At 36.7% G+C, this 23,032-nt stretch overlaps 1 pseudogene; it reads left to right on the forward strand.

The window, feature by feature from the left end:
* The first annotated feature begins 924 nt into the window (after positions 1-924).
* On the forward strand, positions 925-17,051 carry LOC138313332 (GPI mannosyltransferase 4-like; annotated as a pseudogene).
* The last annotated feature ends 5,981 nt before the right edge of the window (positions 17,052-23,032 follow it).

Raw genomic sequence — 23,032 nt, forward strand, 5'->3', positions numbered from 1 at the left:
GTTGTCGTTATTAAGGGAGAGACCCCGCCATTTTCGATTATGCGGTCTTGACAGGTCGGACCCTAGTTGTTGGTATATGAATTAAAGACGGACCTTGTGATTTAAGATTTGTTTTTCAGACGAGCTTTGACAAAGCCCTCACAGGTCCTGTAACATAAACTGCAGGTCCTTCAGGATTTATACTGGAAATAATGACCTTTACAAACGGATCGAACCGGTTATTCCGAATAAAATGAAAAAAATATATCCCCCCCCCCCCCCCACTCTAGCATGGGAACCACTAGCTTGCAGTAGGATTATTTCCCTTACAAAAGGTAGGTCAACCTAACTTGAAATTTCCAGAATTAAAGTTTAGAAGGCTTTGAGTAGGGATTCTCCGACGAGAGACATCTATCAAACGTCCGAATATTATAAAGAGTCTCGAGGAGGAATCTCAATCGGAGTAATACAGGAGTGTCCCCAACATTTAAAATAGAACACTGATAAAACTCATTCAACCATTCATTTGCACTGAATTTTCCTGATGGTTATATACAGTACAGTTGTCAATGGAGAACAAATAAATTGTCATTTGTATTCACATATGTTTCTCAAATTCTGAATGGATGTTGTTTAACGGTTTGCTTTATTTTTTTCAAAAGAACTGTGGGCGAGAATGGTGCGTCAAAACTGGTGACACGAAAATTTACAAAGCCGTGAACGAAAAACACGTAACGCAATGGATGTCAGAAAACTTACCTTGAAGTGTTGGTCTCTGTAGGAACTTATCGCGGCAGAGCCCGATGGTATGAACATTTTTGTGGTCATATCGTCGGTTTTATTCTCGACTCACGTCGAACTCGGTTTGCTTTCTTTTTTTCCACCTATCACACCGGATGTTGAAGACTCCACCTGGTGGGAACGTCTACAACCTGAATAGTCTGTCGTAGCTGAAGCGGTCGATCATTTGTGATACTCCAGGAAATGTGAAGTACGTAAACTTTAAGTGCTCAGATGTAAAATTTGTAAAAAAATTATGAGACGAAGACAGCATAATCATCTGATGCTCTTCACAAGTGAGTATTTTAGATAGAATTTTTATTAAATTTTATCTAAGCTGAAATTGAACTAATCCATGCAAAGGATATTGGAGCTGCATTCGATCTTCTGTAAAAAGATGAGCGATGAGGAGGACGTGTGAGTGACTGTATTTTCTTGGATCTTTTATCCGACTCATTATTTTTATCACAATCATAATGCTTTAAGAAGAATTAAGATGAAAATGCTCATTTTAGATAGCATCACGTGAAGATTTATGAACAAAAAGAGTTGCAATGGATTTTGCAGGTGTGGCACCAGCTTCTAAACCATCTATGACGTCACCTGTTCTAGCAGACGATTCTTTGGTTGGTTGTGCGATAATATAGTGGCAGTGGACAGCCTTGATTTACACCGCTTCAAAATTACAAATGTGGAGCATAGTTCAGACATGGTTATGTTTAAAGAAGATACAATATGTCTATAAAAATGCGTTTTTGATAAATATTAGAATTTTGTAAATAGATTGAGAAAAGGTCACAGTGGCCTGTTATGGCAAGATAAAATATATTCTATATTAACCAATAGAAAAATACAGGCTTTTTAAAAATGAACCTTAAATTACCGTATTCGACCCAATAAGCGCCCACCCAATGCTAATAAGGAAGAGCAAACCCCAGTTGAGTGTAAGGGCGCTTGAAAAATGAAAAAATGAAAAGGTACTTATATAGACGAAATTGGAAACTCCTTCTTTGTCTTGCAAAGTCTGAAATTACTACGTTTTATCTGAATTATTCAGACTTTCCTTGTGGAATCAGACTAGTTTTATTATATTCAGACAAAATCTGAAGATTCAGATACGTTTTTTTAAATTCAGACAAGTCACCTAAAATTCAGACAAATGTAATCTAAAATTCAGACAAATGTCATCTAAAATTCAGAGTTGTCGCTGAAGATATTGGCTCCCTGCCAGCAGTCACCGTCGATTAGGTACTGGCCTCCTGCCAGGGTCGGTCACGGCTGAACGCACGGCTTACCTGTGTTTCAGCTAGCCAGAACTGGCCAAGTGCCAGGTCCCAGCATGAGCTACCGGTTACCGAGACATCAATCTGTCATGGTAGTATGTCAGGTGAATGGAGTGAAGCTTGTTAAATTAATCTCAAATAAAATCATTCTGAAACAGATATGTTGTCTTGCTATTGTTTTTTCTTCCATTACAATTGCAAAATTCCAGTGTGAACTACCGGTTGCAGGGTATAAGTAATGGTACTGTATTTAATCAGGTAAGAGAAGTGAAGTTTTTGTAACTTAATCTGAATAAAATTCATTCCGAAAACTGAAGCATTGTCTTGTTGTTGTTTGTAAATAAATAAAACTGCCCAGAAATCCCAGTGTGAACTACCGATATCCGGGGCATAAATCATGGAAATATATCAGGTAAAAGGAGTGAAGTTTTTGTAAAAGGATCTGAATAAAATTCATTCCGTAATTAAACAGAAGTATTGTCTTCTTGTTGTTTGTAACTAAATAAAAATGCCAAATCCGAACGTGAACTACCGATTGTCGCGATATAAGAAATGGTAGTATATCGGGTAAAAGGAGTGAAGTTTTTGTAAAAGGATTTGAATAAAATTCATTCCGTAATTAAACTGAAGTATTGTCTTGTTGTTGTTGTTTGTAACTAAATAAAAATGCCAAATCCCAGCTTGAACTACCGATTATCGGGGTATAATTAATGGTAGTATATCAGGTAAGAGAAGTGAAGTTATTGTAAAAGAATCAGAATAAAATTCATTCCGGAATTAAGGTATTGTCTTGTTGTTTGTAACTAAATAAAACTGCCAAATCCATGCGTGAACTACCGATTACCGGGGTATAAGAAATGGTAGTATATCAGGTAAGAGAAGTAAAGTTTTTGTAAAAGAATCTGAATAAAATTCTTTCCGGAATTAAACAGAAGTATTGTGTTGTTGTTTGTAAATAAGTAAAATTACTAAATCCCAGCGTGAACTACCGATTGCCGGGGTGTAATTAATGGTAGTATATCAGGTAAGAGAAAAGAAGTTTTTGTAAAAGGATTTGAATACAATTCATTCCGTAATTAAACAGAAGTATTGTCTTGCTGTTGTTTCTAACTAAATAAAAATGCCAAATCCCAGCGTGAACTACTGATTGTCGGGTTATAAGAAATGGTAGTATATCGGGTAAAAGGAGTGAAGTTTTTTTAAAAGGATTTGAATAAAATTCATTCCGTAATTAAACTGAAGTATTGTCTTGATGTTGTTTGTAACTAAATAAAAATGCCAAATCCCAGCTTGAACTACCGATTATCGGGGTATAAGTAATGGTAGTATATCAGGTAAGAGAATTGAAGTTTTTGTAAAAGGATCTGAATAAAATTCTTTCCGGAATTAATCAAAAGTGTTGTGTTGTTTTTGTTTGTAAATAAGTAAAACTGCCAAATCCCAGCGTGAACTACTGATTGACGGGGTATAATTAATGGTAGTATATCAGGTAAGAGAAATGAAGTTATTGTAAAAGAATCAGAATAAAATTCATTCCGGAATTAAAGTATTGTCTTGTTGTTTGTAACTAAATAAAACTGCCAAATCCATGCGTGAACTACCGATTACCGGGGTATAAGAAATGGTAGTATATCAGGTAAGAGAAGTAAAGTTTTTGTAAAAGAATCTGAATAAAATTCATTTCGAAATTAAACTGAAGTATTGTCTTGTTGTTGCTTGGAACTAAATAAAACTGCCAAATCCCAGCGTGAACTACCGATTGTCGGTGTATAATTAATGGTAGTATATCAGGTAAGAGAAAAGAGGTTTTTGTAAAAGAATCAGAATAAAATTGCTCGGGCACTTACCTGTGAGTTGCAGTGACATGGATCAATTACTAATTAGCGTACCTGTGGCTGTCAATCAAACAACAGGTGGGCTTTCCCTGCTATCAGTATGTGTGATCCCTCATTGTCTTCGTAACGTTTTGCCCGCGGCAAGGTACTTTACTTAGTTAACACTGGTTGTGATTTAGTTTACAATGGTTGTGATTTTCCCCGTGAGTTATTCCAGAGACGTAGACATAATATAACAGAGACGTAGATAAATAAATTATGTATGTCTCTGGTTATACACACTTTTAATTAGGACAACTCGCTACCTGTTTGGTACTATATTCTCATGATGTATGTATCGTCTTGTGTTGAAATTAATATTTTAAATGAAACATATGAACGTTTTACTGAAAATCAATCATATTTACGTTAAGTTTGTAGAAACGAAAACTTGCTGGACATGAAGACGAAATATATATTATGCGACTTGAACTTCTCGATATTTCTGAAAAAATGCCTTTATTGAATATAAACAAATAAACAAGAAATGCCCACAGTAAGAATATTGGGACGTTGACCGATCAGTTAGCCGGTGGGACACAGGTAAAGTAGCTGTGCCAGCGAGGCATGGTCTCACAGCAGGAGTCTTCACACCTCCCGGTGAAGAATATAGCCTCCGGGCCAGGCTTGAGAAAAAGTCGTAATTTACTTTACAACTCGTAACATAACTTTACTACTGGTAATATAACCGTAATTTTTACGAATATGATAAGAAAATACTATGTGATTTTACCAAGCTGCTTTATCGTTGGATACTTAACAGAATACATAATGTATTGCTGGCTTGACGATAAGAAATTAACCAGTCATGTTAATTTTACATTTCATATTATTTTGTTTTCTTTTTATTTCCAGAGTGTAGAGGTCCCGTGGTATAGCGATGACGCCGGGGCCGAGAATGGCTACTGATGGATAGAAGAATAGATTACAACGGTTATTTATATTATTGTATATAACGCAATTCAATTGGTCATTATTAACATTGACCTAGTCAAAAAAGAGGAGAATGTGGCAAGATAAATACAAGACGAATGGAGGGTTGATTGATCTTTAATATAGTCGGCGATGTAAGATTACTTTTGAAACAATATTCTGTGTGTATAAAGACTGCTTTCTCTGTCAGGTCACACGGATCACCATAATTATATAATTACCTTTACATTCTATTGCAGGTTGTCATGGTTACCAACGGTAATTACCCCTCTCCTGAGTAATAATTAGATCACATCTCACCCTAAATATGATCAATCAATCAATCAAACCCTAACCCTAAATATGTACCGATTACCTCAGACCGGTAGGTGTGACATGTTGTGTATATTAGAAAAACATCACACATACTGAGCATCCAATGAATTATCTGCTAAAGGTATCTGCAGGCTTTGTCTTCGTTGTAGGTCTGGTTTGAAACGGCGCTTTATCGACTGAAAATTCCTCCCAATCTCGGAAGAGAAGCATTTTATGGCAGATTCATATTATAAATATATCTTAAAAATGCTTGTATTGTAGAAAGTAATATCAAAATGCTTGTATTGTAGAAAGTTATATCAGACGAAACATAACATACACTTGCATAAGCATGAAGGGTCGTCATAACTCAGCAAAAATGAAGACAAATATAGGCTTAGCCTAATGTCCAACCCAGTGTATATACCATCTTGTATAAATAAATATAATGCTTTTGTTGTTGACAATAAAATCTTTTGGAATGGAATAAAAACGCAGTCAAGTTCTAAACTGTATTACCAGGTATATTCCTGTACAATCCGTGTTGTCTTTTTTAGTATTTGGTCTATCGTACTGAAAAGTTAGTTAGCATTTTGCAGGCGTACTACTTCATTTTATAACGCAGGCTCCACAAGGACTGTATGTGAACACCCGCTGTGTTTTGTCAGGTAAAGCCTGTCGCCTGGCACGCGTGTATACCAGTCGGACACCTCTCTACAGGGGGTACAAGGTGGTCACAGGTATTGTATACAGATATTGAATTCATTTAACAAGGTGAAGCTAAAATGCTTAAAACACGTACTCTGCATCATGATTGTATGATGATCGACATGCATCAACCCTAATAGTCTAAATCTTGCACGGACCATCAGATGTTCACTTCTATCACATCTATGATCAGCAAGTCTATATCTGAACAGTAATAAGGTCTGATACATTACCATTACTTATATACCCTGCAATCGGTAGTTCACGCTGGGATTTGACAGTTTTATTTAGTTACAAACAACAACAAGGCAATACTTCTGTTTAATTCCGGAATTAATTTTATTCAGATTCTTTTACAAAAACTTCAATTCTCTTACCTGATATACTACCATTACTTATACCCCGATAATCGGTAGTTCACGCTGGGATTTGACAGTTTTGTTTAGTTACAAACAACAACAAGACCAAACCATTCCGTGGACGCTTTAATAAATAAATCTGCCGATATTTTGAAATTTATTCTGATTTATGTTACGTGTTTTATTCAATAATGGCATTTTTTCAGAAATATCGAGAAGTTCAAGTCGCATAATATATATTTCGTCTTCATGTCCAGCAAATTATTGTTTCTACAAACTTAACGTAAATATGATTGATTTTCAGTAAAACGTTCATATGTTTCATTTAAAATATTAATTTCAACACAAGACGATACATACATCATGAGAATATAGTACCAAACAGGTAGCGAGTTGTCCTTATTTTAAAAAGTGTGAATAACCAGAGACATACATAATTTATTTTATCTACGTCTCTGTTATATTATGTCTACGTCTCTGGAATAACTCACGGGGAAAATCACAACCATTGTAAACTAAATCACAACCAGTGTTAACTAAGCAAAGTACCTTGCCGCGGGCAAAGCGTTACGAAGGCAATGAGGGATCACACATATTGATAGCAGGGAAAGCCCACCTGTTGTTTGATTGACAGCCACAGGTACGCTAATTAGTAATTGATCCATGTCACTGCAAGTGCCCGAGCAATTTTATCCTGATTCTTTTACAAAAACTTCCCTTCTCTTACCCGATATATTACCATAAATTATACCCCGGCAATCACTTCTCTTACCTGATATACTACCAATTCTTATATCCCGACAATCGGTAGTTCTCGCTGGGATTTGGCATTTTTATTTAGTTACAAACAACAACAACAAGACAATACTTCAGTTTAATTACGGAATGAATTTTATTCAAATCCTTTTACAAAAACTTCACTCCTTTTACCCGATATACTACCATTTCTTCCAACCCGGTAATCGGTAGTTCACGCATGGATTTGGCAGTTTTATTTAGTTACAAACAACAACAAGACAATACTTTAATTCCGGAATGAATTTTATTCAGATTCTTTTACAATAATTTCCCTTCTCTTACCTGATATACTACCATTAATTATACCCCGGCAATCGATAGTTCACGCTGGGATTTAGCAGTTTTACTTATTTACAAACAACAACTAATACGTCCGTTTAATTCCGGAAAGAATTTTATTCAGATCCTTTTACAAAAACTTTACTTCTCTTACCTGATATACTACCATTTCTTATATCCCGACAATCGGTAGTTCACGTTCGGATTTGGCATTTTTATTCAGTTACAAACAACAACAACAAGATAATACTTCAGTTTAATTACGGAATGAATTTTATTCAAATCCTTTTACAAAACCTTCACTCCTTTTACCCGATATACTACCATTTCTTACAACCCGGTAATCGGTAGTTCACGCATGGATTTGGCAGTTTTATTTAGTTACAAACAACAACAAGACAATACTTTAATTCCGGAATGAATTTTATTCAGATTATTTTACAATAACTTCACTTCTTTTACCTGATATACTACCATTAATTATACCCCGGCAATCGATAGTTCACGCTGGGATTTAGCAGTTTTACTTATTTACAAACAACAACACAATACGTCCGTTTAATTCCGGAAAGAATTTTATTCAGATCCTTTTACAAACACTTCAATTCTCTTACCTGATATACTACCATTACTTATACCCCGATAATCGGTAGTTCACGTTGGGATTTGACAGTTTTGTTTAGTTAAAAACAACAACAACAAGACAATACTTCAGTTTAATTACGGAATGAATTTTATTCAAATCCTTTTACAAAAACTTCACTTCTCTTACCTGATATACTACCATTTCTTATATCCCGACAATCGGTAGTTCACGTTCGGATTTTGCATTTTTATTTAGTTACAAACAACAGCAAGACAATACTTCTGTTTAATTACGGAATGAATTTTATTCAAATCCTTTTACAAAAACTTCTTTTCTCTTACCTGATATACTACCATTAATTACACCCCGGCAATCGGTAGTTCACGCTGGGATTTAGTAGTTTTACTTATTTACAAACAACAACACAATACTTTTGTTTAATTCCGGAAAGAATTTTATTCAGATCCTTTTACAAAAACTTCACTTCTCTTACCTGATATACTACCATTTCTTATACCCCGACAATCGGTAGTTCTCGCTGGGATTTGGCGGTTTTATTTAGTTAAAAACAACAACAACAAGACAATACTTCTGTTGAAATACGGAATGAATTTTATTCAGATCCTTTCACAAAAACTTCACTTCTCTTACCTAATATACTACCATTAATTATACCCCGGCAATCAGTAGTTCACGCTGGGATTTGGCAGTTTTACTTATTTACAAACAACAACACAATACATCCGTTTAATTCCGGAAAGAATTTTATTCAGATCCGTTTACAAAAACTTCACTTCTCTTACCTGATATACTACTATAATTATACCCCGGCAATCGGTAGTTCACGCTGGGATTTGACAGTTTTATTTAGTTACAAACAACAACAAGACAATACTTCTGTTTAATTACGGAATGAATTTTATTCAGATCCTTTTACAAAAACTTCACTCCTTTTACCTGATATATTTCCATGATTTATGCCCCGGATATCGGTAGTTCACACTGGGATTTGGCAGTTTTATTAATGCTTCAGTTTTCGGAATGAATTTTATTCAGATTAAGTTACAAAAACTTCACTTCTCTTACCTGATTAAATACAGTACCATTACTTATACCCTGCAACCGGTAGGTCACACTGGAATTTTGCAATTGTAATGGAAAAAAAACAATAGCAAGACAACATATCTGTTTCAGAATGATTTTATTTGAGATTAATTTAACAAGCTTCACTCCATTCACCTGACATACTACCATGACAGATTGATGTCTCGGTAACCGGTAGCTCATGCTGGGACCTGGCACTTGGCCAGTTCTGGCTAGCTGAAACACAGGTAAGCCGTGCGTTCAGCCGTGACCGACCCTGGCAGGAGGCCAGTACCTAATCGACGGTGACTGCTGGCAGGGAGCCAATATCTTCAGCGACAACTCTGAATTTTAGATGACATTTGTCTGAATTAGATTACATTTGTCTGAATTTTAGATTACATTTGTCTGAATTTTAGGTGACTTGTCTGAATTTAAAAAAACGTATCTGAATCTTCAGATTTTGTCTGAATATAATAAAACTAGTCTGATTCCACAAGGAAAGTCTGAATAATTCAGATAAAACGTAGTAATTTCAGACTTTACTATCTCCTAGTGTAGCACTACCTCAAAAATGATAAAAATAGACCGTCATATTCTATTTTTAAAAATGGAACACAAAACAAAAGCTGGCCAAAAGTGAGGTTAAAATGAACAAGAAACTTGCTGACATGACAAGGAATATTTGTTTTCCACATTTTAAGATTATTTTCTAATTTACGATGGTTGACAAATGAAGTTTAAGCCATATTTGTTATAAAACTATTTGTATTTAGCGTAAGAATTATAAGTCAAAAGTCAAACAAGACTTTTCATTCAAAGGGCACCGCGAAGCGAGGTTCCTGACTTATTGCACATATGTACATCACGCAAGTAAAAAGTGGGGAGTTGCTCCCTGTCTCTTGCATTTCAGCGATCCATTTATATTTACTTACTTTCCATATCGCGCATGTAACTGACTCTTGACGTAAACTGTTTTCTATCAGAATTCGTTTGTGCTCGCTTCACCCACGTTTTTGACCCACCATTTTGTTTACATTTGTGCAGTGCATTGTGGGAGGTCAACACTACTATACTATCGTTGCAAAAATTCGACCGGGCCGGTTCAAAATACAGAACGATGGAATTTCCATTATAATTATTTTATTTGACACATTTGCACAATAACTGATATATATTACTTAGTAAGGTATCTGACACGTCTTAAATATGTATTTTACTCAAATATACATGGTTTATTTAGGTTCATGTCACTTTAATTCTGCCTCCAGGCTGATTTTTTGACTCTTTAAAATTACCATATTTATTCCATTAGATGCACTGTCTCTATAATAAACACCCCTAGTAACTTTTGCAGCTGTAACTTTAGGTCACAAAACTTCCCATCAAAACGTCAAATGGTAATTGTGTATTTTGTTTCAGATGAACACAATGCCAGTTAATAGTGCATCACTGATGAAAACTGTCGACACCTAAGATGAGGAAGTGCTATGCTGTACTGTGGTTGGTGCGAGCTTTACTGGTGCTATTGCCACAGACAGCGTACATACACCCCGACGAATTCTTCCAAACAGTCGAAGTTGTAGCAGGTAAAGTTTTATAAGGCAAATTACTAGTAATATAATAAAACTGGCCTCATACCATACTTCGAAAATTCTTTAAAGGGAAGATTTACTGCTTACAAAAGTTTGGAATCTACCTTAGGTATATTTGGTATATTTGATTTACTTGATATTAAGGTGGCAGTGTACAGTAGATTTGAAAAATTCAGCAAAATAAAGTGCAGGCTTTAATTATGTCCACACAACTTTTTAACCTTAAATAACACCTATATAAAAGTATATATATTTTTAATCTACACAACATTTGTAATTTTTATTCAGAGTTCAAAATTACACCCCCTCTAGGAGAATTTTTTTTTCTTGAACACAGTTTTAAAACCAAGCATCACTGCTGTGATAGTGGAACTGAGCCTGTTGAATAGCGGAACTGAGCCTATTTCAACATAGGTATATCATTAAACTTTTGAGCAATCTTACCTCGTACCGCGGCTATCAATTTCTGCTGCTACAGTATTGAGTTTTTTCCATCTTAGACGCAGATTCGGATACCCTCTAAACCATTAATCTCGAACCCATTTTGTTGAATTTCTTTATTCAAATGTGAAGCCTGCATATAATTCTCTAGATTGAAATCACCAATTATAGGACATGTACATTTTTTAATTTTTTATGCATATAATAAAACAGTGGCTTTCTGCTTAATAAAAATCTCGCCCATGGCCATTTGGTCTTACTGTACACTGCTACCTAATGAGCTATATTATTGGTTCGGATATATATCATGAAAATATACTTAAGAATATCACTTATAATATTATTTTATATCAAATGTTGTCAAATTAATCACAGTGAACCAGCTTGTAAGATTAAAAGCATTATATATATATACTTAAACTTTTAAAAGACATTGTGCATCAGTAGATATTAAAGTGAATAGTCGGGCAAAGAAAACCAGTCTAAATGCGTTCATTGGCCTTCCAAAAGTTCTCACATATTAATACGACGGTCAAGTTCTGCTTACGTTTCCCAGTTCTGACCATTGAAATAAAGAAAAGTTGAAAGCATTGAAAGCGAGGCTGCGTGGAAATGTAACCACGGACTTAGTCAGCCGGGAGACGTTTTAGGATTCCTATATTTAAAATTATTTTCTACGTACGCAGACAGATTTTGACAAGAAAGTTTATTTTTCTATTCCATAAGAAATTATACTGGATACATTCACACCATTTTTACCGACTTTAGCCATCCTTGCCCGACTGTTCACTTTAAGAAAAAAATATATCGACACGGCATTCCTTTTCGCTAACGTTAGAACAATGGCCTGAAAGGCCTGAAAACGTTAGCGAAAAGGAATGCTGTGTTGATATATTTTTTTCTTAATATGTATATATATACAGTGAATAAAATGAACCAGCATTAACATCTTTTTATGATTTTAGTTAACATTGACTTATGTTGGTAATGAGGTACTCTATTCACCATAACTAGCGCCTAGGGCATTTAAATAATTGTAACAAAGGGGGCGCTTATTAATAAACTAAAATGTAAGTTTTGGACCAAAAAAAGTCATCCATATCTAAGTCTTTTAAACCTTTCATCCTTTGAGGCGCATTACCAATGTAAAAGACTCGCAAGTTCATTTGATATGAGATACAATGATGATGTTAGAGGCAATCACATGTAAAACATCATTAAATCCATGGGATTGGGGCCCTGGGCGTTTGCTCACCTCTTCTTCAGAAAAGGGGAGGGATGCTTATAATAATGGAGAGGGATGCTAATTATGTCCAATACAATATAAAACTGTAATTTGACTTTAATCACAATGAATGGTAAATTGAGGACAAACCTACTAATTATTGATTTTATTATTATACAATATACATACTGGTACTGAAATATAAGTTTTTAGTTCTCGAAAGATGTAAAAAAAAAAAAAGTATGAAGAAGTAAATCTTCATTTTTTAGCTCACCCTGCCCGAAGGGCCGGTGAGCTTATGTCATGGCTGCGGCGTCCGGCGTCCGTCGTCCGTCCGTCCGTCAAAAAAAAGTATGAAGAACAGAACTTGTATAAATTTTTGGCTCTGAACCCCCAGGGGCAGGAGGGGCGGGGCCCAATAGGGAAAATAAAGGTAAATCCTATAAAACGCTACTTGTCCTAGAGTTCTGTAAAATCTTCATTTTTTTGACCCCCGGGGGGCAGGAGGGGCGGGGCCCAATAGCAGAAAATAGAGGTAAATCCTATAAAACGCTAACTTGTCCTAGAGTTTTTGCATGGATTTGTAACCAAATTTGGCCACAAACATCCTTGGGGGAAGGGGGAACAGAACTTGTTAAATTTTGGCTCTGACCCCTAGGGGCAGAAGGAGGGCGGGGCCCAATAGGGGAAATACAGGTAAATCCTATAAATCGCTACTTGTCCTAGAGTTCTGCATGGATTGTAACCAAATTTGGCACAAACATCCTTGGGGGAAGGGGAAAGAACTTGTATAAATTTTGGCTCTGACCCCCCGGGGGCAGGAGGGTGGGGCCCAATAGGGGAAATAGAGGTAAATCCTATAAATCGCTACTTGTCCTAGAGTTCTGCATGGATTGTAACCAAATTTGGCCACAAACATCCTTGGGGGAAGGGGAACAGAACTTGTATAAATTTTGGCTCTGACCCCCCAGGGGCAGGAGGGATGGGGGCCCAATAGGGAAAATAAAGGTAAATCCTATAAAACGCTACTTGTCCTAGAGTTCTGCATGGATTGTAACCAAAATTTGGCCACAAACATCCTTGGGGAAGGGGACAGAACTTGTATAACTTTTGGCTCTGACCCCCTGGGGGCAGGAGGGGCGGGGCCCAATAGGGGAAATAGAGGTAAATCCTATAAAACGCTACTTGTCCTAGAGTTCTGCATGGATTGTAACCAAATTTGGCCACAAACATCCATGGGGGAGAGGGAACAGAACTTGTATAAATTTTGGCTCTGACCCCCCCCGGGGCAGGAGGGGCGGGGCCCAATAGGGGAAACAGAGGTAAATCCTATAAATCGCTACTTGTCCTAGAGTTCTGCATGGAATGTAACCAAATTTGGCCACAAACATCCTTGGGGGAAGGGGAACAGAACTTGTATAAATTTTGGCTCTGACCCCCGGGGGCAGGAGGGGCGGGGCCCAATAGCAGAAATAGAGGTAAATCCTATAAAACGCTACTTGTCCCTAGAGTTTGCATGGATTGTAACCAAATTTGGCCACAAACATCCTTGGGGGAAGGGGAACAGAACTTGTATAAATTTTGGCTCTGACCCCCTAGGGGCAGAAAGGGCGGGGCCCAATAGGGGAAATACAGGTAAATCCTATAAATCGCTACTTGTCCTAGAGTTCTGCATGGATTGTAACCAAATTTGGCCACAAACATCCTTGGGGGAAGGGGAAAGAACTTGTATAAATTTTGGCTCTGACCCCCCGGGGGCAGGAGGGTGGGGCCCAATAGGGGAAATAGAGGTAAATCCTATAAATCGCTACTTGTCCTAGAGTTCTGCATGGATTGTAACCAAATTTGGCCACAAACATCCTTGGGGGAAGGGGAACAGAACTTTTATAAATTTTGGCTCTGACCCCCCAGGGGCAGGAGGGGTGGGGCCCAATAGGGAAAATAAAGGTAAATCCTATAAAACGCTACTTGTCCTAGAGTTCTGCATGGATTGTAACCAAATTTGGCCACAAACATCCTTGGGGGAAGGGGAACAGAACTTGTATAAATTTTGGCTCTGACCCCCTGGGGGCAGGAGGGGCGGGGCCCAATAGGGGAAATAGAGGTAAATCCTATAAATCGCTACTTGTCCTAGAGTTCTGCATGGATTGTAACCAAATTTGGCCACAAACATCCATGGGGGAAGGGGGAATGAACTTGTATAAATTTTGGCTCTGACCCCCCGGGGGCAGGAGGGGCGGGGCCCAATAGGGGAAACAGGGGTAAATCCTATAAATCGCTACTTGTCCTAGAGTTCTGCATGGAATGTAACCAAATTTGGCCACAAACATCCTTGGGGGAAGGGGGAAAGAACTTGTATAAATTTTAGCTCTGACCCCCCGGGGGCAGGAGGGGCGGGGCCCAATAGGGGAAATAGAGGTAAATCCTATAAATCGCTACTTGTCCTAGAGTTCTGCATGGATTGTAACCAAATTTGGCCACAAACATCCTTGGGGGAAGGGGAAAGAACTTGTATAAATTTTGGCTCTGACCCCCCAGGGGCAGGAGGGTGGGGCCCAATAGGGGAAATAGAGGTAAATCCTATAAATCGCTACTTGTCCTAGAGTTCTGCGATGGATTGTAACCAAATTGGCCACAAACTATCCTTGGGGGAAAGGGGAACAGAACTTGTATAAAGTTTGGCTTGACCCCGGGGCAGGAGGGGCGGGGCCCAATAGGGAAATAAGAGGTAAAATATTCAAATTCTCTTCAGAAAGAAACAATGGAACTGTATCCGCACATGACTTGACATTACAAACCAGGGAGCGATACAGTGGGCCTATGCTGGGCTCTTGTTTTAATTGTTTTATGTATTGTGGTATCTTAGATCTTAGATTCAGGGAAATCTGTAAAATATAAGAAAAGCATTAGTTCTCTCATCTCAATTAAAATTGGAAATTGGTTAAACACTAAATTCAAATTGCTTCCACTGTGAATTCTTGGTTATTAAAAAAAATCAAGTTTGATGGCTATTTTCGAGGTGACATCTTAGGGGCTGGACACATACAAACATATGGGAATTAAACCTCAACATCTTCCCATGACGTGAGTGTAACTCTAACCGTATCACCGTCCTCGGACCGCCACTTCTCTCTTCTTCAACTTCCTCACACACCATTTCCCGAGACTTAAAATCATCCTAAATTTATCCTTGTACTCGCCCGCGCTCTAATCACTGGTCCTACTAACTCTTGTTTTGGATTTGTCAGTGTTTTTTACATTTGTATGATGGCTCAGTGTTGACTGAATGGATGGGTCCGATCTTTGTATCATCAAGCTATGTGACACTGACATATTTGACAAGGACATTCCACAAACAGTTTTGAGACTGTGGATTTTTGCACCTTCTGTTACTCGGTGTTAATAAGAGAGTGGAAATCAACTCGAAGTTCAACAATTCTCAACTTTTAAAGTACTAAGTACAGATATCAAAGATAGTAAAAAATCAAAAGAAAAAATTTTAAACCAAAAAGAAGATAAAAATACTTTTAATAACTGAAATTCCTAGGTATAGACCCTATGAATGTATAAACCAGTAATTTTCTTCCACTGTCCGCTTTTTCTCGTAGGAATGATTGTATTGTAGCGGGCATGTTTAAAAACCGGCCGACATTCCTGATATTTTCTAGCATGCCAATCTTTTTCTGGATTCTATCTTACTACAATAAGACAAACAAATTTAATTCTATCATGACAATTGTTGATATTTTCTGGTCTGGGATTCTTGTTATCGTTTGTTATTTTTGTATTTGTAGATTCAGTTTACTTCAATCCCAAGATACTATCAACTGTTAAAAGATGATTTTGAAAATTGTCAGTCTTCACAAAAAAAGGACTATATCATTTGCCTGAAAGACACCATTACAAAATATGTTATTGTTACTCCATGGATATTACATTAACCTACAGATACTAAACGTGGATAATTGTTGGCGCAGCATTGGCATACAAACCTTGGTATGTTCCATCTCCTCTGAGCAACAATACCTTAAATTGTTACGTAAACTTCAATTGCAACCAATGGGTATTGCTATGTATTATTATTTAGTTTAAGTTGTATCACGGTACATCTACAAAAAAGGCCTGGGACGAAGTCACAATCTGTCATTGCTGTGGAAGTAACTTAGTACTGTAGATACTTTCTTTCTATAATTTCCTCACCAGGAGCCCAGAATTCCCTCATTCCATTACTACCGATTATGACCTAAGGTCACAGTATAAAAGTTGTGACATCTGTGGATAACTACAATGTTTTAATGTGTACCATGTTTGGAGTTTTTAAATTTGTATGTTCGTTGATATTAGTGCTTTTGGATTTTTACATCAGGGAAGTTTGACTTCTTGTATTCAACATCTTCAGAATAACCATCATTCCAATTGTAAGACAAAGGGCACCCTCATCAAAGCAGTGTTTTTCCGATAAGGATAAATTTATTTTTCGTATCATACATATATGGCCTCCACGTCATTTATTTTTTGAATAAAAATGCAAACAATCAAATTGTTGATTTACAAGGACAGAACCTGGGTCGAGTCTAAACAGTTACAAACCAAAGACAGTGAAACATGTGATGTGTATGTGATATTACCCGGGACCGTTAATCCAGCGAGGCCAAACAACATCTAAAGTTTGATATCATTACTAGATTTCCTTTACATTTAACAATGAGGTGACCCGCCAGATCTGACTGTAGGTTCTCACTTTAATATGAAAACTTTACAGGTCAGAATATTTACAAAGTAATGGACAGAACTATCGTCACAAATGTCGTTATTTATTAAAAAAAACACATAGGTAACCATTCTCAAGTGTAATTGTGTTATTTTTAACTCATTTGTTCGAAAAACCAGTCAGTAATGTATCTACAATTGTATCTGTATTCTTGAAGAAGACTAGCCAAACTGTAAGTCAAACTTTGATGGCGAGGTGGACAAGTAGTAATCTATAAGATATACAAGTTCTGACATGTTACAGCTATCCTCCATCTCAAGATTGCAAGTTTGAAACCCACCTACAATATCGGCTGTCACCATTTACTCTCTGTATGTTTGTGTTTTTAGGTCATTTGACCCAAAGGACAATGAATGTCGAGGCCCAATCATTGAACAAGACTTGTAGGCACTCATCCAATCATGCTAACAGACCAAAGTATATTAGTACCCTGGGTCTTTTGGTTACCATAATGAAGTAATTTAAGAAACAAAAGTTTTACGCATGGAAAACACAATGACAGACTAAGCATGCCGGGTGATCCTAACCCTTTGAGTTGGATTCGATAATTCGGGTCAGATGATTTAATAAAGAGGACTGTCTCTGATTTTGACAAGGAACTTTGTCATCAATATTTTTAAGAAAGTATATACATTGACTTTGTAAAATCTGCTAATTGGTTCATATTTAGCACATCAGTTTTGACTGATTATATATAAGACCATATTGAAATTTGACAATTGATTGAAGTGTCTTGTGGCAGTTGCTGGCTTGCTGCTATGCAGACTTCATGCATCGGATGTATGAAATATTTAAAAGGAAGAGTAGAAACAGAGTATCTTCCCTTTGAGTGACATGGATCATAATATGGTGGGTCAACGTCATGATAACAGGGTGCCAAGATCTTTCTGGAACATATTTTTCGATTTTGGGGCAACCACTACGCCAGGACCATCTCAGGATCATTCTAGGCATATAGAAATGAGTGTATATTTCATATGAAATTTTATGAAACGAGTCTTAGAAGTTTTTATTTTTGCGAGTCTTTGCAAGCAAAAATTATAACTTCAAGACGAGTTTCATAATATCTCATATGAAATGAACACAAAATTACTTACTTTTTATCACATAACTACAACTAAATACATTTTGAAGAATCTTGCATCAAAATGTATTGCGAAAAGCCATAGGTGGTCGCCATTTTGTCTTGCCGTCCTCGAAATCCTGAAATCACTGGATATTAGGCGAATTGTGTGATAAAAGTGTAAATGTAACCCCACTGAAGGTTGAATTTGAGAAGTTTGAAATGTGAAAAGTTTATAGATGGCACACTGTGCACAATGGTGAATAAAGCACTGTCAGATGACCTTATAAAAGAAAAACAATGTAAACCAATGTACAATGTGTTTGAATTTATTGCTGAGAAGCATATCTATAATAGTAACAATCATGTGTATACAATCTTAATATTGTTTGAATAAATTCTTCAAGAGCATTGTCAAATTTAGTTTCTCTTTATCCAGAAACAGGATTTTAAAGTCACATTGTAAGATACATATAAATTACAATTCTGTATGTATGAGCGACAGTTACTCTGATTGTCACCATTATCTATCGCAGTATTGACAAACTTCTCCCGATCGTTACCATTATCTATCACAGTATTGACAAACTTCTCCCGATCGTCACCATTATCTATCGCAGTATTGACAAACTACTCCCGATCGTCACCATTATCTATCGCAGTATTGACAAACTACTCCCGATCGTCACCACTATCTGTCGCAGTATTGACAAACTACTCCCGATCGTCACCACTATCTGTCGCAGTATTGACAAACTACTCCCGATCGTCACCACTATCTGTCGCAGTATTGACAAACTACTCCCGATCGTCACCACTATCTGTTGCAGTATTGACAAACTACTCCCGATCGTCACCACTATCTGTCGCAGTATTGACAAACTACTGACGATCTCACCACTATCTGTTGCAGAATTGACAAACTACTCCCGATCGTCACCACTATCTGTCGCAGTATTGACAAACTACTCCCCGATCGTCAATGCAGTATTTACACTTCTCCCCGATCGTCACCACTGTTAGTAATCTCCCGATCTGCAGTGTAATTGACTAAACTACTCCCGATCTGTCTACACCCTATCTGTCCGTATTGACAAACTACTCCCGCTTGTCACCGGCACTATCTGTCGCGGTATTGACTACTACGACGTCCACCAAATCTGTCGCTGAATTTGACAAATGATTGGACAACAAGATCCATCTCTGTAATTCCTCCTTACCGTCTTCCTCCTCTTCTTCCTGAAATGATGGAATGACTTAACACGCTCTGAGTTTACACACAGGTATTGTAAAATCATGATGTCAGTGCTATTTAGCACAAAAGGCTTCTAATACATTACTGTAAACCAATTATTTTTCGCGGATTTCCAATTTAAAGCGAATTCAGTGGAATTTACGAAGAGGCACAGAGTGGCCGGTATCACTCAACTTATTTTGTTTTTCCATGATATGTACAGAATTATAGAGATTCACTCTTCATTATCTCGATGATTAAAACCACTCCTGCCCAAGGGGGATAGAAGCCAAAAATTTAATATCAACTTTAAATTTATATAACCATTTCATCCCACAATGATGTTTCAGGCTAAATGGTTATAATCAATAACAGAACACTATGACTAGTAAGTGATTTAAAAAGGAAATGTTGTAGTACTGTTGGAACAGATGTCCACACCCATAACATGGGCTTAAATATAGTGAAAGACTGTTGGTTATAGTAAAACACAGTAGGTACAATACATCAACTGATAAAAGCTGAAAATGTATTTGATCACCTCATAAGATCATTACACGAATGGGACCTATTCCATGTACCATTGGGATACCTGATAACATTTGTGCAGGACTATTTATCTATTGGTGATGGAAAATGTCGAAAGATGAAATCACGCACGTCAATGTTCATTTACGAGATGGATACCCCCATGGTACATAAAAGTATAATATAACCAATTCAATGTGAACCCAAATTAAAATTGTAGCCAATATACGATTTCATTACTATATTTCAATATCCCACTACCTTTCTGTTATGATCAAGATTATTCATTGGTATCCATCAGAAATCACAATGTTGTCAATATCTTCCACTTGTTTTACATTTCTTTTTCAATCTCAGCATAAGAAATGTGACACTTTGACCTCTGTTCCCAGGGTTATCCACATCCAACAGAAGTACCACGCCACCTCTGCAGGGTGACCATGAATGTCCCTACCAAACCTCTTTCCACACTAGTCCTGTTGTCAACACCAACCACCACTACAGTGAGTTTTTCTGATAGTTAGTAACTAACCTCTACCACAGGAGTGTTGTTGTTCAACCTCCATTTCAGTGTAAGATTCACTATTTGAAGATTCTGTATTTCCTTTTACTAAAACAGAAGTCAAGTTGTGATAGTGTCCCCCTTGGGCCTGAAGTGACGTGTCCATCTTTAATCACTTTTGGATGTAGAAGACACTAAACTTGATGGTAATGCTGTTATAAATTGTGCTTTCTACTTTGTTTTATTTTCGTTTTCTTATATTGAGATAGAAAACATATTTACACTTTTCTGTCTATAGAAAACATGACTGCTATTTCCTTACCAGGGGTTTCCAGTTTCAACGTGGTTAATAGTAGGATAAATAGGAGATGAAATGTGTTTACGAGATGACATACCCGTTTCCTGTGGAAATTTTTCTGTATGCTGTTGTTATGCGAGTTTTCTCAGATAAGTGAATGTCCTTATGGTGGCCGTTAAGATCATTTCGTGTTTCCTGAGGTTTCACCAGTGTTGACTGTCCTGGGCAGCGCCTCCCAACAACTAATGTCCTGCGAGACCCACCACCGGGCTTTATGTACAGGGAGCTCGGGGTGTATCAACACCTCCGAGGACTCTCTGGGCCTCCATACAAAACCTGCTCACCTGAAACAGAATAAGTGATTGACATGAATACATGTTTCACCAATATAGGAAAATTGAGATGTAATCTTTTGTGTAAAACCTGTAGTAAAAGAATTACTTGTCCAATAAAAATACTGTAAATTATTGTAAACATATTTTTTGACAGGAACAATCAACTTTTAGCACGGAGGGATATTTACACTTATTCATTCAAAGGTTGCTTGAATCGCGAAGGTGTCACCCCTGCATATAAATATTTTTACATGTATATGATGTATGTAACTTTGTCTAAAAAGTGTATCTATCACGAAAATAACAACACTGCAAAAGGTTCATGCAAGCAAATTGCAAAATTAACCACTTGCGAGAAAACTTTTACCTTTTACAGAACGATTATATAATCAATGTAATAATAAAAGTTTAATACAGTATCTTTATGGTAAATCTGACTCTAATGATAATAATAGCCAATATTTTGTAATTGAAAAAAACCATGTTCAATCCATGTAATACTACTTTCCATAATTACCTAGCCAACAGTACAATAACTTACATTTAGAGTGATTATTATGGCCCTAAAGCATTGATGTACTACAAGTACCACATATTGTGTTTATTTTACATTAATCATGACAGATTTGGCTGTACATTAGTCTCAGGAGGGGTGTCATAGGTTGAGGTACCATACCCAAAACATACAACAGTCGAAACTCGTTTATCTCAACATCGCTTGAGTCAAAATTCCGGTTGAGTCGAATAAAATTTTCAAAGTCCCAGGATCCCCATTTTTTGTCCTTGCCTATATGTATCGTATTTTAAGATCGTATGACTCGAAACGCCCGGTTGTGTCAAAGTCAATTCCTTGGTGTCCTTAGGAACAGGATATACCCAACGAAAAAAAAAAAATAGTCGCTATCTCGAATTTAATTTTTAGTCAAAATTTGAAAAAAAAAAAAAAAAAAAAACAACAATTACGTAAATATAACATGGATACAAACAAATGAAATTCACCTGTGGTTTGTCGTAACACATGATTGGTTTACCTGCCCATATCGCGATTGATATATGCAGATTCAGGCCTATGGGAACATACTACAACAATGACTGCTAATTGATAATTGTTTAATAATCCTCTCAAGTCTGGCTTCCTAATAAGTGTTCATTTACAATTGTGACTTACCTGTACATAAACAACAGACGTGTGTTTACACAATCGCACTCAGCAAGGCTCGATCAGCGTGGCTGATCATGGACCGAAAGCGTGTTTTTTTTAGGAATCATTAGAAACGAAAGTGTTTTTCTAAGGTTTGCATAGAATGTTGATAGTGTCAAAAAATAATTTTAACAAACCCACAATGTTTAAATGTTTTAACTAGTCGTTGCAGATGTACTAGTATCTTAATTAGTCATACAATGTATTTCTTTGTTGATATAGAAATCTACTTTCGTTATCATTTACCACAAATTATAATAAACCAGTAGAAACGGAGAGTGTAGTCTGCTCATGGTAAGGTGAAAACTAATGTTTATTTTACTATTTTGAAATACCATTAAATTCTAAAATAAGAAAGATGCTTGTTTTTATTTGTTCAGTGTACTATATTCCGTATAAGAATTTTGATGTATGAACCATTGAAGTCAGCTATACGTATACCACTGGGAAATCAGGGTGCATGCCTATTATCGTAATTCATTTTTTTTATTTACAAATGTATCTTTTTTTTAAAAACACAAAACATCTGAAAACATATAACTCAAAAGATTTAATACAACCTTAGTGAGTTGGAAAATCACGATAATATGCTGATCACGGTAATAGAGCATGTACCCGGCTTGTCATAAGATATAAAGACCGTTGAAAACCACTTTCTGACCAAACCTAATGGCATTACGTTTGAGTCAAATTCCGGATGAGTCGAATTATTTTCGTTGTTGAATTTCGAGATAACGAGTTTCGACTGTATATCATAATTCCAAAAACTGGTTAAAGAGCCTCGATCCCCATCTTAAAGATATCTCTAGCTCAAATCGATTTGCACTCTTTCAAGAAGAGAAGTCTTCTCAGAATGATCTTACCAACCTATAGACGGAAGAGC

This window comes from Argopecten irradians, unplaced genomic scaffold (genome assembly GCF_041381155.1).
Source record: "Argopecten irradians isolate NY unplaced genomic scaffold, Ai_NY scaffold_0655, whole genome shotgun sequence".
NCBI classification, from domain to species: domain Eukaryota; kingdom Metazoa; phylum Mollusca; class Bivalvia; order Pectinida; family Pectinidae; genus Argopecten; species Argopecten irradians.